The sequence below is a fragment of the Hylobates moloch genome, unplaced genomic scaffold, assembly GCF_009828535.3.
Source record: "Hylobates moloch isolate HMO894 unplaced genomic scaffold, HMol_V3 SCAFFOLD_9, whole genome shotgun sequence".
Taxonomy (NCBI): Eukaryota; Metazoa; Chordata; class Mammalia; order Primates; family Hylobatidae; genus Hylobates; species Hylobates moloch.
In genome coordinates this window covers 74,694,755-74,707,094 of record NW_026652284.1, presented here as the reverse complement: position 1 = coordinate 74,707,094, position 12,340 = coordinate 74,694,755, and the positions used below count along the sequence as shown (strand labels likewise).

Genomic DNA, 12,340 nt, shown 5'->3' with positions numbered 1-12,340 from the left:
GTGAGCCACCATGCCCAGCCTACCTCATCTATTTTTTGACAAGCTAATGACCTCGTTGAGACAACAGAAGCCATCAGAAAGGAACTCCCTCATTTTCTACATAGTATATCCTCATCTGCATTTGTACCCATGGATTCTTTCTTCCCCTGGTTACCAGAGAGTAGGTGTTCCTTTTAGCAAAGGTCACTATTTGGTCACCAGGTACCACCTCTACCTATTAAATACTTTGCTGTCTCAGATGTCCCCTCTGTCTCTTCATCATCATGGTTACTCTCCTCATTACTTTATTCCCATAATTCTACACACTCTGTTATCCCTCATCTTAAAAACACTATTTCTTGACCTGACAGGCTCCTCCAACAACCATCACATTTCTTTGTTCTATGCAACAAAAGTTTGTGGTATTTTTTGCAATTTTATAACTTTATTTGATGTGTTTGATGATCAGCGAGCGGTTAGTTCTCATCCATACTGACTGTAGATTTTTGAAAGTGGTAACATGTACATAGGTAACCAAAGTATAGAGCTCATTTGGTGAATCTTCATCTTCACTACATTCCTGGACAACTGCACATGGATACGGTATGGGACATTACTTATTCCTTCGGCCCAGACAGCTTTGTTGAGCCTGGTATCAACGTGCACATCTGGAGTTCCCATCTCCTTCATGGCAAATTTCTGGATCTCTTTGAGTGCTTGAGGGGCATGCTTCTTTTTTTCTGAGATGGAGTCTTGGTCTGTCACCTAGGCTGGAGTGCAGTAGCACGATCTCAGCTCACTGTAACCTCTGCCTCCCGGGTTCAAGCGATTCTCCTGCTTCAGCCTTCCGAGTAGCTGGGATGACAGGCGCCCAGCACCACACCCGGCTAATTTTTGTATTTTTAGTAGAGATGGGTTTTCACCATGTTGGCCAGGCTGGTCTCGAACTCCTGACCTTGTGATCTGCCTGCCTCAGCCTCCCAAAGTGTTGGGATTACAGGCATGAGCCACCACGCTCGGCCAAGGGGCACACTTCTTGAAGTCCACTCCATGGATGTGTTTGTGAATGCTGATGGTGTATTCTCCGGTCACCACCTCGTTGATGGCAGAACTGCCCTTTTTCTTTTTGCCACCCTTCTTTGCAGGCACCATTCTGCCAGGCCCAAACTGGAAAGGAAGCCAACAAAAGTTTTTTGAAAGAGTTATTTATACAACTTTTCTCTACTCCTCGGTTCTCATTTAACTGTAAAAATTCTATTTTTGCCGGGCGCAGTGGCTCACGCCTGTAATCCCAGGACTTTGGGAGGCTGAGGCGGGTGGATCACGAGGTCAGGAGATTGAGACCACCCTGGCTAACACAGTGAAACTTCATCTCCACTAAAAATACAAAAAATTAGCTGGGCGTGGTGGTGGGTGCCTGCAATCCCAGCTATTCAGGAGGCTGAGGCAAGAGAATGGTGTGAACCCAGGAGGCAGAGCTTGCAGTGAGCTGAGATTGTGCCACTGCACTCCAGCCTGGGCAACACAGCGAGACTTTGTCTCAAAAAAAAAAAAAATTCTATTTTTATTTATTCTTTTGGAGACAGGGTCTTGCTCTGAAACCCAGGCTGGAGTGCAGTGGTATGATCTTGGCACACTGCAGCCTTGACCTCCTGGGTGCAAGCAATCCTCCCACCTCAGCTTCCTGAGTAGCTGGAACCACAAGTATGCACCACCAAGCCTGGCTAATTTTTGTATTTTTTGTAGAGATGAGGGTTTCACCATGTTGTCTAGCTCAAGCAATCCTTCTGCCTTGGCATCCCAAAGCATTGAGATTACAGGTGTGAGCCACCACACCTGGCCTATTATTATTTTTTGAGATAGGATCTCACTCTGTTATGCAGACTGAGTGCAGTGGCATGATCATGACTCACTGCAGCCTCGATTTAGGTTCATGTGATCCTCCCATCTTAGGCTACTGAGTAGCTGGGTCTTCGGCACATGCCACTGTGGGCAACTAATTTTTTATTTTTTGTAGAGATGGGGTCTTGCTATGTTGCCCAGGCTGGTCTCAAGCTCCTGGATACAAGTGATACTCCTGCCTTGGCCTCCCAAAGAGCTGGGATTACAGGCATAAGCCACTGTGCCTGGCAAACATTCTATTTTTTTTTTTTTTTTTTTGAGACAGAGTCTTGCTCTGTTGCCCAGGCTGGAGTGCAAGGGCGTGATCTCGGCTCACTGCAATCTTTGCCTCCCAGGTTCAAGCGATTCTCCTGCCTCAACCTCCTGAGTAGCTGGGATTACAGGCACCTGCCACCACACCCAGCTAATTTTTGTGCTTTTAGTAGAGACGAGATTTCACCATGTTGGCCAGGATGGTTATTTTTAATAGGTAATATATACACATGGGAATAGACCCCCTTCTCTCTCTGTACCCTAGCCATCAAACTCCCCTTCCTGGAGGCAACAAGTATTATCAGTTTCCTACATAATCCTTTCATAGGTAGCCTATAAATTCAAGCATACATTAGTATTTTTGCATAAAAAAATAGCATGCTATGCACATTATTCTAAACTCTTTTTTTGGTCTAGTTCTCCCTTCAGTTTTATCAGTTTTTGCTTCAAGTTTTTTGAAGTTCTGTTATTAGATATATAAAGATTTAGGCTTGTCACAAATTCCTGATGAATTGACCCCTGTATCATTATGACATAATGTTAATCATCCTTGGTAATATTCTTTGCTCTGAAATCTATTTTGATATTAATGTAGTCACTCAGCTTTCTTTTGATTAGTGTTGGCATGGTATACATTTTTCCAATCTTTTTAATTCATTAACTCATTTGTGTCTTTATATTTAAAGTGCATTTCTTGTAGATAGCATATAGTTGGGTCTTTTTAAAATTTTTTAATTTTTTTGGAGATGGGGTCTCATTCTGTCACCCAGGCTGGAGTGCAGTGGCACGATCTTGGCTCACTGCAACCTCCGCCTTCTGGATTCAAGTGATTCTCCAGCCTCAGCCTCCTGGGTAGCCAGGACCAAAGGTGCACACCACCACATCAGGCTAATTATTTATATTATTTGTAGAGAAAAGGTCTTGCTATGTTGCCAAGGCTGGTCTTGCACTCCTGGGCTCAAGCAATCCTCTTGCCTCAGTCCCCCAAAGGGCTGGGATTACAGACATAAGCCACCATTCCTGATGGTTCTTACCTTTTTAAAAATTAATAGGTTTTACTTTTTAGAGCAGTTTCCTTTTCTTAGAGACAAGGTCTTGCTTGGATGGATAAACTATGTTATATCTAGACAGTTTTATTCAGCAATAAAAACAAATGATCTATCAAGCCGTGAAAATACATGGAGGAACCTCAAATGCATATTACTTAGGGAAAAAAGCTGGTCTGAAATGGATCCATACTGTATGATTCTAATTATATTACATTCTGAAAAAGGCAAACTATATAAACAGTAAAAAGATCAGTGGTTGTGAGGACAGAGGGAGAGATAAAAAGGTGGAGCACAAGGAATTTTTAGGACAGTGAAACTATTCTGTATTAGACTGTAAGGGCAGATACATGGCATTATATATTTGTCGAAACTGTACAACACTAAAAGTAAATCCTAATGTAAACTATGGACTTTATTTAATAATGATGTATCACTACTGGTTCATCAATTGTAGTAAAAGTACCAAGCTACTGCAAGACAATAATAGAGGAATCTTTAAATGGGGAAAGAGAGAGTATATGGGAACTCTGTGTACTATCTGCTCGATTTTTTATACAGTAAAACTATCAGAAGTGTTTAAACCAAAGAGATTCCATCTTGTATATAGGCTGGGTGAAATGAGGCTGAGACCCACTGGGCTGCATTCCCAGATGGTTAAGAGATTCTAAGTCACAGGATAAGATAGGAGGTCAGCATAAGATACAGATCATAAAGACCTTGCTGATAAAACGGGTTGCAGTAAAGAAGCCGGCTAAAACCCACTAACACCAAGATGGTAACAAGAGTGACTTCTGGTTGTCCTCACTGCTATACTCCCACCAGCACCATGACAGTTTACAAATGTCATGGCAACGTCAGGAAGTTGCCCTATATGGTGTAAAAAGGGGAGGCAAGAATAATCCACCCCTTGTTTAGTGTATAATCAAGAAATAAACATAAGAATAGGCAACCAGCAGCCCTTGGGGCTGATCTGTCTATGGAGTAGTCATTCTTTTATTCCTCTACTTTCTTAATAAACTTGCTTTCACTTCTATCTATGAACTCATCCTGAATTATTTCTTGCAAGAGATCCAAGAACCCTCTCTTGGGGTCTAGATCGGGACCACTTTCTGGTAACAAAACTGCTCTAAACTTAGTCTATTAATTTTAAATAGCTAACTCACACTACTCTTGGGTCAAAAAGGTATCAGGAAGACCAAGGAAGATGGCAGATAGAAGACAGGGCTGACGTGCAGCTCCCACTTGGATGGACAGAACAGCGTGTGAAGACTCACACCATGGACATTTGCTCCAGGAACCACTGCAGAAGTGAACCAGAAAAACCACAAGAAATCACAGATCCTTTTAAAGAAGTGGCAGGCCGCTGCCATTTCTTCAAGACTGGTGAAAAACTGTGAGTTCCCAAAGTATGAGAGGTAGAAAACCTGCCTCTGAACACACATCCCCACTGGGGAACCCAAAAATCCAGATTATGGAAGAGGGCTTTAACCTTACCTAGAGCTGAAACAGATTTAGCGTGAAATATAAAAGTAGAAGCAGCAGTGGGAAGAGCCAAGTAGGCATTGCCATTCTTCAGTTCAAGCCCAGGGAAGCCATCCCTGACTATATCTCATACGGGCCCTCAGGGAAAGCAGCTGGTGGAATTTGGGAGGGGTCACAGGGTGAAAGAAGCTTCTAAATGAACTCTGTAATAATTTTGACTGGGTGTGAACTCTCTTGAGCAGAATCCAGGGGCAAACGAAAACTGCTGCAGATAGGAGAGCAGGAGTTATGGTGGAGAGTGTGGGCAGGTGGGGTGAGGCATGGCTTGAAAGCCATACTTGCTTTCTCAGTGGGGAAACTTATAGCCTGGGGCTAGGTCTGACTCTCGCCTGAAGGCTGCCTGGAGATAAAGTTGGTGCTGTTAGCAGGGACACAGTAGAAATGAGACTGGCCCCGTTAACTGCTTGGGAGCTGGGTGAGGCCTATCACTACTGGTTTTCTACCACTTCCCTGGTGACAGAGGCAGCCATAATCCCCTCTGGAACATAACCTCATTGGCCCTATTCTATTCATCTAGCATGATGAATAGAACAGTACCTCACCTCTCAGTACTAACGTTGAATGTAAATAGCCTAAATGCCCCACTTAAAAGATACAGAATGGTAGAATGGATAAAAATTCACCAACCAAGTATCTGCTATCTTTAAGAGACTCATCTAACACATAAGGACTCATATAAACTTAAGGTAAAGGGGTGGAAAAAGATATTCCATGCAAATGGAAACCAAAAACAAGCAGGAGTAGCTATTCTCATATGAGACAAAAAAGATTTTAAAGTAACAACAGTTAAAAAAAAGACAAAGAGGGACATTATATAATGATAAAATGATTAGTCCAACAGGAAAATATCATAATCCTAAATATATATGCACCTAACATTGGAGGTCCCAAATTCATAAAACAATTATGACTAGACCTAAGAAATGAGACAGACAGCAACACAATAATAATGGGGACTTCAGTACTCCACTGACAACACCAGACAGGTCATGAAGACAGAAAGTCAACAAAGAAACAATGGACTTAAACTATACCCTAGAACAAATAGATTTAACAGATATTTACGGAACATTCTATCCAACAACTTCAGAATATATATTCTTTTCATCGGTACATAGAACATTGTCCAAGAGAGACCATATGATAGGCCACAAAACAAGTTTCAATAAATTTAAGAAAATTGAAATTATATCAGTACCCTCACAGACCACAGTGAAATAAAATTGGAAATTAACTCCAAAAGGAACCCTCAAAACTACAGAAATACATGGAAATTAAATAATCTGCTCCTGAATGGTCTTTGGGTCAACAATGAAATCAAGATGGAAATTAAAAAATTATTTGAATGATAATAGTGATGCAACTTATCAAAAACTCTGGGACACAGCAAAAGTGGTGCTAAGAGGAAAGTTCATAGCAATGAATGCCTACATCAAAAAGTGTGAAACAGTACAAATAGACAATCTAAGGTCACACCTCAAATAACTACAGAAACAAGAACAAACCAAACTCAAACCCAGCAGAAGAAAAGAAATAACAAAGATCAGAGCCAAATTAAATAAGATTGAAATAAATAAATATAAAAGATAAATGAAACAAAAAGCTGGCTCTTTCAAAAGAGATAGACCATTAGTGAGATTAACCAAGAAAAGAAGAGAGAAGATCCACATAAGTTCAATTAGAAATGAAACAAGAAGTATTACAACTAATACCACAGAAATACAAAAGATCATTCAAGGCTACTATGAACATCTTTACACACACAAACTAGAAAATCTAGAAGAGGTGGATACATTCCTGCAAATATACAGCCCTCCTGGATTAAATAAAAAAGAAACAGAAATTCTGAACAGACCAGTAACAAGTAGTGAGATTAAAACAGTAATTTAAAAATTGCCAGCAATAAAAAAGTCCAGGACCACGTGGATTCACAGCTGAATTCTATCAGACATTCAAAGAAGAGCTGGTACCAATCCTACTGAAACCATTCCAAAAAACAGAGAAAGAGGAAATCTTCCCTGAATCATTCTATGAAGCCAGTATCACCCTTATAACAAAACCTGGAAAGGATATAACAAAAAAAGAAAACTACAGACCAATATCCCTGGTGAACACAGATGCAAAAATCCTCAACAAAATACTACCTAACCAAATCCAACAGCATATCAAAAAGATAATCCACCACAATCAAGTTGGGCTTCATATCAGGGATGCAGGGATAGTTTACCATAAGTAAGTCAATAAATGTGATACATCATACAAACAGTATTAAAAACAAAAATCATTATTATCTCAATAGATGCAGAAAAAGCACCTGACAAAATCCAGCCTCCATTTATGATTAGAACCCTCAGCAAAATCATTATAGAAGGGACATACCTCAAGGTAATAAAAGCCATCTATGACAAACCCACAGCCAACATTACACTGAATGGGGAAAAGTTGAAAGCATTCCCACAGCAAAGTGAAACAAGATAAGGATGCCCACTTTCACCACTTCTATTCAACATAGTACTGGAAGTCCTAGCCAGAGCAATCAGATGAGAAATAAATAAAGGGCACTTAAATCAGTAAAGAGAAAGTCAAACTGTTGCTGTTCGCTGATGATGTGATTGTATACCTAGAAAACCCTAAAGACTCATCCAAAAAGCTCCTAGATCTGACAGGATACACAATCAATGTACACAAATCAGTAGCACTGCTTTATATCAACAATGACCAAGCTGAGAATCAAATCAAGAACTCAACCTCTTTTACAGCATCTGCAAAAAAAAAAAAATTAAATAAAATACTTAGAAATATACCTAACCAAGGAGGTGAAAGATCTCTACAAGGAAAACTACAAAACACTGCTGAAAGAAATAATAGATGGCACAAACAAATGGAAACACATCCCACACTTATGGATGGGAAGAATTTTATTTAATTTAATTCATTAATTTATTTTTTGAGGAGTCTTACTCTGTCACCCAGGCTGGAGTGCAATGGCACAATCTCAGCTCACTGCAACCTCTGCTTCCTGGGTTCAAGCGATTCTCCTGCCTCAGCCTCTCAAGTAGCTGGGACTACAGGCACATGCCACCACGCCTGGCTAATTTTTGTATTTTTAGTAGGGATGGGGTTTTGGCATGTTGCCCAGGCTGGTCTTGAACTCCTGACCTCAAGTGATCTGCCCGCCTCAGCCTTCCAAAGTGTTGGGATTACAGGCGTATGCCACCGTGCCTGGCCCAGAATTTTAATATAGGAGTTAAAAATAAATTATTTAGGCAGATAGTGAGGGTGAGGAAGTCCTCAGTAAGGTTTTCCTTTTAATGAAAAGCAGCCCCCAAATCATCTTGTTTCTAACAAAGAGCAGCCTGTAAAATGGAGCTGCACACATGTACAAGCAAGCTGGAAGCTTGCATGGGTGAATGCCAGCAGTTGTGCCAACAGGAAAAGGCCACCTGGGACTAGGCATGTTCAAAATGGTGGCTCCATCTTCCCTTTTCTTTTCCAACCATGTGTGCAGTAGGGAGCAGACAACATGGTACTGACCAAGTATAAAGCCTATTTGCATAATAAGATTAGGGTAGGGCAGCCAGCTTCCTCGCAGACTATGTAAACATTACACCCGGTCCAACCAATCTGTAGGCCCTATGTAAAGCAGACACTGCCTCCTCAAGCCTGTCTATAAAATCTGGTGCATTCCCCCACGGGCTAGAATTACCATTAGGGAGCTGCCCCCATGTCTGTCTGTCTGTCTGTCTGTCTCTCTCTCTCTCTCTCCCTCCCCCTCTTCAAGAGAGGGAGCTGTTCTCCTTTCTCTTTCTTGTGCTATTAAACCTCACTTCATGTGTGTGTCCATGTCCTCGATTCCCTTGGTGTGAGACAACAAGCCTTGGGTATTACCCCAGACAATGATGCTGCTTCAGAATCATGTGAAAATGACAATCCTGCCAAAAGCAATCTATAAATTCAATGCAATTCACATTCAAATACCATCATCATTCTTCACAGAACTTGAAAAAAAAATCCTAAAATTCATATGGAACAAAAAAAGACCCCAGATAGCCAAAGCAAGACTAAACAAAAAGAACAAATCTGGAGGCCTTACACTCTCTGAATTCAAACTATACTACAAGGCTATAGTTACCAAAACAGCATGGTACTGGTATAAAAGTAGGCATGTAGATCAGTGCAACATAATAGAGAACCCAGAAATAAAGCCAAATATTTATAGCCAACTGATCTTTGACAAAGCATACAAAAACATAAAGTGGGGAAAGGACACCCTATTCAACAAATGGTGCTGGCATGATTGGCAAGCCACATGTAGAAGAAGGAAACTGGATCCCCATCTGTCACCTGATACTAAAATCAACTCACGATGGATCAAAGACTTAAATCTGAGACCTGAAACTATAAAAATTCTAGACGATAACATAGGAAAAACTCTTGTAGACACCAGCTTAGGCAAAGAGTTCATGACCAATAATCCAAAAGCAAATGCAACAAAAACAAAGGTAAATAGATGGGACCTAATTAAATTAAAAAGCTTCTGCACAGCAAAAGAAATAATCAGCAGAGTAAACAGACAATCCATTGAGTGGGAGAAAAATCTTCACAAACTACGTATCCAACAAAGGGCTAATATCCAGAATCTACAAAGAACTCAAACAAATCAGCAAGAAAAAAATAAATAATCCCATCAAAAAGTGGGCAAAGGACACGAATAGACAATTCTTAAAAGAAAATATACAAATTCGCTGGACACAGTGGCTCACGCCTGTAATCCCAGCACTTTGGGAGGCCGAGGTGAGCATTGTCTGAGGTCAGGAGTTCAAGACCTGCCTGGCTAACATGGTGAAACCCCATTTCTACTAAAAATACAAAAATTAGCTGGAGGTGGTGGTGCATGCCTGTAGTCCCAGCTACTCAGGAGGCTGAGACAGGAAAATTGCTTCAACCAGGGAGGCAGAGGGTGCAGTCAGCCAAGATCGAGTCACTGCACTCCAGCTTGTGCAACAGAGCGAGACTCCGTCCCAAAAAAAAAAAAAAAATATATATATATATATATATAAAAATTGCCAATAAAGAAATGAAAAAATGCTCAACATCATTAATTATCAGGGAAATGCCAATCAAAACCACAATGAGATACCACCTTACTCCTGCAAGAATGGCCATAATTAAAAAATAAAAAAATAACAGATGTTGGCATGGATGTGGTGAAAGGGGAACACTTTTACACTGCTGGTGGGAATGTAAACCAGTACAACCACTATGGAAAACAGTATGTAGATTCCTTAAAGAACTAATAGTAGAACTACCATTTGATCCAATAATCCCACTACTGGGTATCTACTCAAAGGAAAAGAAGTCATTATATGAAAAAGACACTTGCACACGCATGTTTTTAGCAGCACAGCTCACAGTTGCCAAAATACAGAACCAGCCTAAATGCCCATTGGCCAACGAGTGGATAAAGAAAATGTGGTATATATATATATATAAATAAATACTACTAACTCAACCACAAAAGGAACAAAATAATGGCATTCACAGCAACCTGGATGGAGCTGGAGACCATCATTCTAAGTGAAGCAACTCAGGAATGGAAAACAAAACATGGTATGTTCTCACTATTAAGCAGGAGCTAAGCTAGGAGGATGCAAACGCATAAGAATGATATAATGGACTTTGGGGACTGGCGGCGGGGAAGGGCGGGCGAGGGAGTGAGGGATAAAAGACTATGTACACATTGGATACAGTATACACTGCTCAGGTGATGGGTGCACCAAAACCTCAGAGATCACCACTAAAGAACTTTTCCATGCAACCAAACATCACCTGTTCCCTCAAAACTGTTGAAATAAAAATAAAAATGTAAAAAAAAAAAGGATATCAATGCTAAGAAAATCAGACTGTAAAAATGACAACAATAAAAGCACTATATAGTACATTGGTTAAGGCAGAGCTTAGGGGAAAATTTATATACATAAACACATATACTAATAAATAAGAAATATGAATAAAAATAAACATCAGTGGCAGAAATTAGAAACAGAACAGCATATAAGCCTAAACACAGAAGAAGGGGCGGGGCACAGTGGCCACACCTATAATCACAGCACTTTGGGAGGCTGAGGCAGGAGGATTGCTTGAAGCCAAGAGTTTGAGACTAGCCTGGGCAACAAAGCAAGACTCTGTTTCTCCAAAAAAAAAAAAAAAAAAAAAAAAAGGCAAGAATCAGAAAACAGAAAAATATTAGAAGCAATAAATATCAATGCAAGAACAAATAATAAAAGATAAACTATAGCTAGCTAATAGAGGAAACTGGATGGCTCAGGAAGGATGTGGATAGGAGATTTACTTTAGAAATTCATTAATTATTAAATATTTCAGACATACCAGAAGGTACAAACAATAATGTAAGGCATGCTTGTGAAATTAACACTAACCTAAATAACAAAACATTACCAAGGCATGTGAAGCCTTTCTGTTCTTCTCCATTACATCTCCCTCCAGTTTACCACTATCTTGAAATTTTAGTTACTCCAATGCATGACTTTGTAATTTCATGACATATGTACACTCCTAAAATTTTATATTCTTTTGCACGTTTTTAATTATATAGATGTTATTTTACATTATATATTTTTTATTTCCTTTTCTAAGAGATGGGTGTCCCCACTGGCCTCCAACTCCTGGGCTTAAGAGAGTCTCCTGTCTCAGCTTCCCGAGAAGTTGGGACCACAGGAACAGGCCACTGCACCCGGCTTGCGATGAGGGGAGTTAAACTTGTTTTGTTTTGGTTTGTGTCTTTTTTTTTTTCTTTTTGTGAAGAACGGGGTCTCGCTATATTGCCCAGGCAGTTCTCCAACTTCTGGGCTCAAGCGATCCTCCCGCTTCATCCTCCCTAAGTGCTGGGATTACAGGCGTGAGCCAACGCGCCCACCAACCCTGTTTTTTGGGTTTTTCATGCTAGTAAATATAGTACTGATTCATTCTCCATACCTGCTATATACTATTATATAAATACGCCACTGTTTACTTATTACTTCTGTCAATGGCACTTATGTTTCCTGCTCTTTTGCAACTTATAAAGTTTGCTATGAATATTCTTGTATTTGTAGATACGTGGGCGAGAACTTTCCTAGAAGAGTGGTAGGCAAGTGTAATTTTACAAGCTATTTCCTAGTTGCTCTGCTAAGGGTTTGTGCCATTTAGACTACCAAACCCGCTGTGTTTATCTCGTTGCTCCAAAGCTCATCAACACCCGACAGAGAGGCTTACTTTTCATTCTGTCTCTTGTTTTATTGTTCCTGGTACTTCATGTTATACAATTCCTCGAATTTTATTTCAATTACTCCTCACAATCAGCCTATGGGTTAGGTACGATTTTTCACATTTTACAGACAAGAAAACAAAGAATCTCTTCGTTTGTTGAAACAACAGTTTTCTCTATTTAAACCAATGTCTTACTTTTCAACCTCGCTCACTGTTATCTCTTTGCTCCCAGCGCTGGAAAAAGTGGGACATCCCCTTCGGTGGGTGTACGGGATTGGTATCCAAAGTTGGCAGCTTTCCCTCCCCCTCCTCCACCCTCTCCAAAACCCCGTCTCCGCACTTCACCA

General features: G+C 40.4%; 1 pseudogene; it reads right to left on the bottom strand.

The window, feature by feature from the left end:
* Positions 1-424: 424 nt before the first annotated feature.
* On the bottom strand, positions 425-12,259 carry LOC116813838 (large ribosomal subunit protein eL31-like; annotated as a pseudogene).
* Between the last annotated feature and the right edge of the window lie 81 nt (positions 12,260-12,340).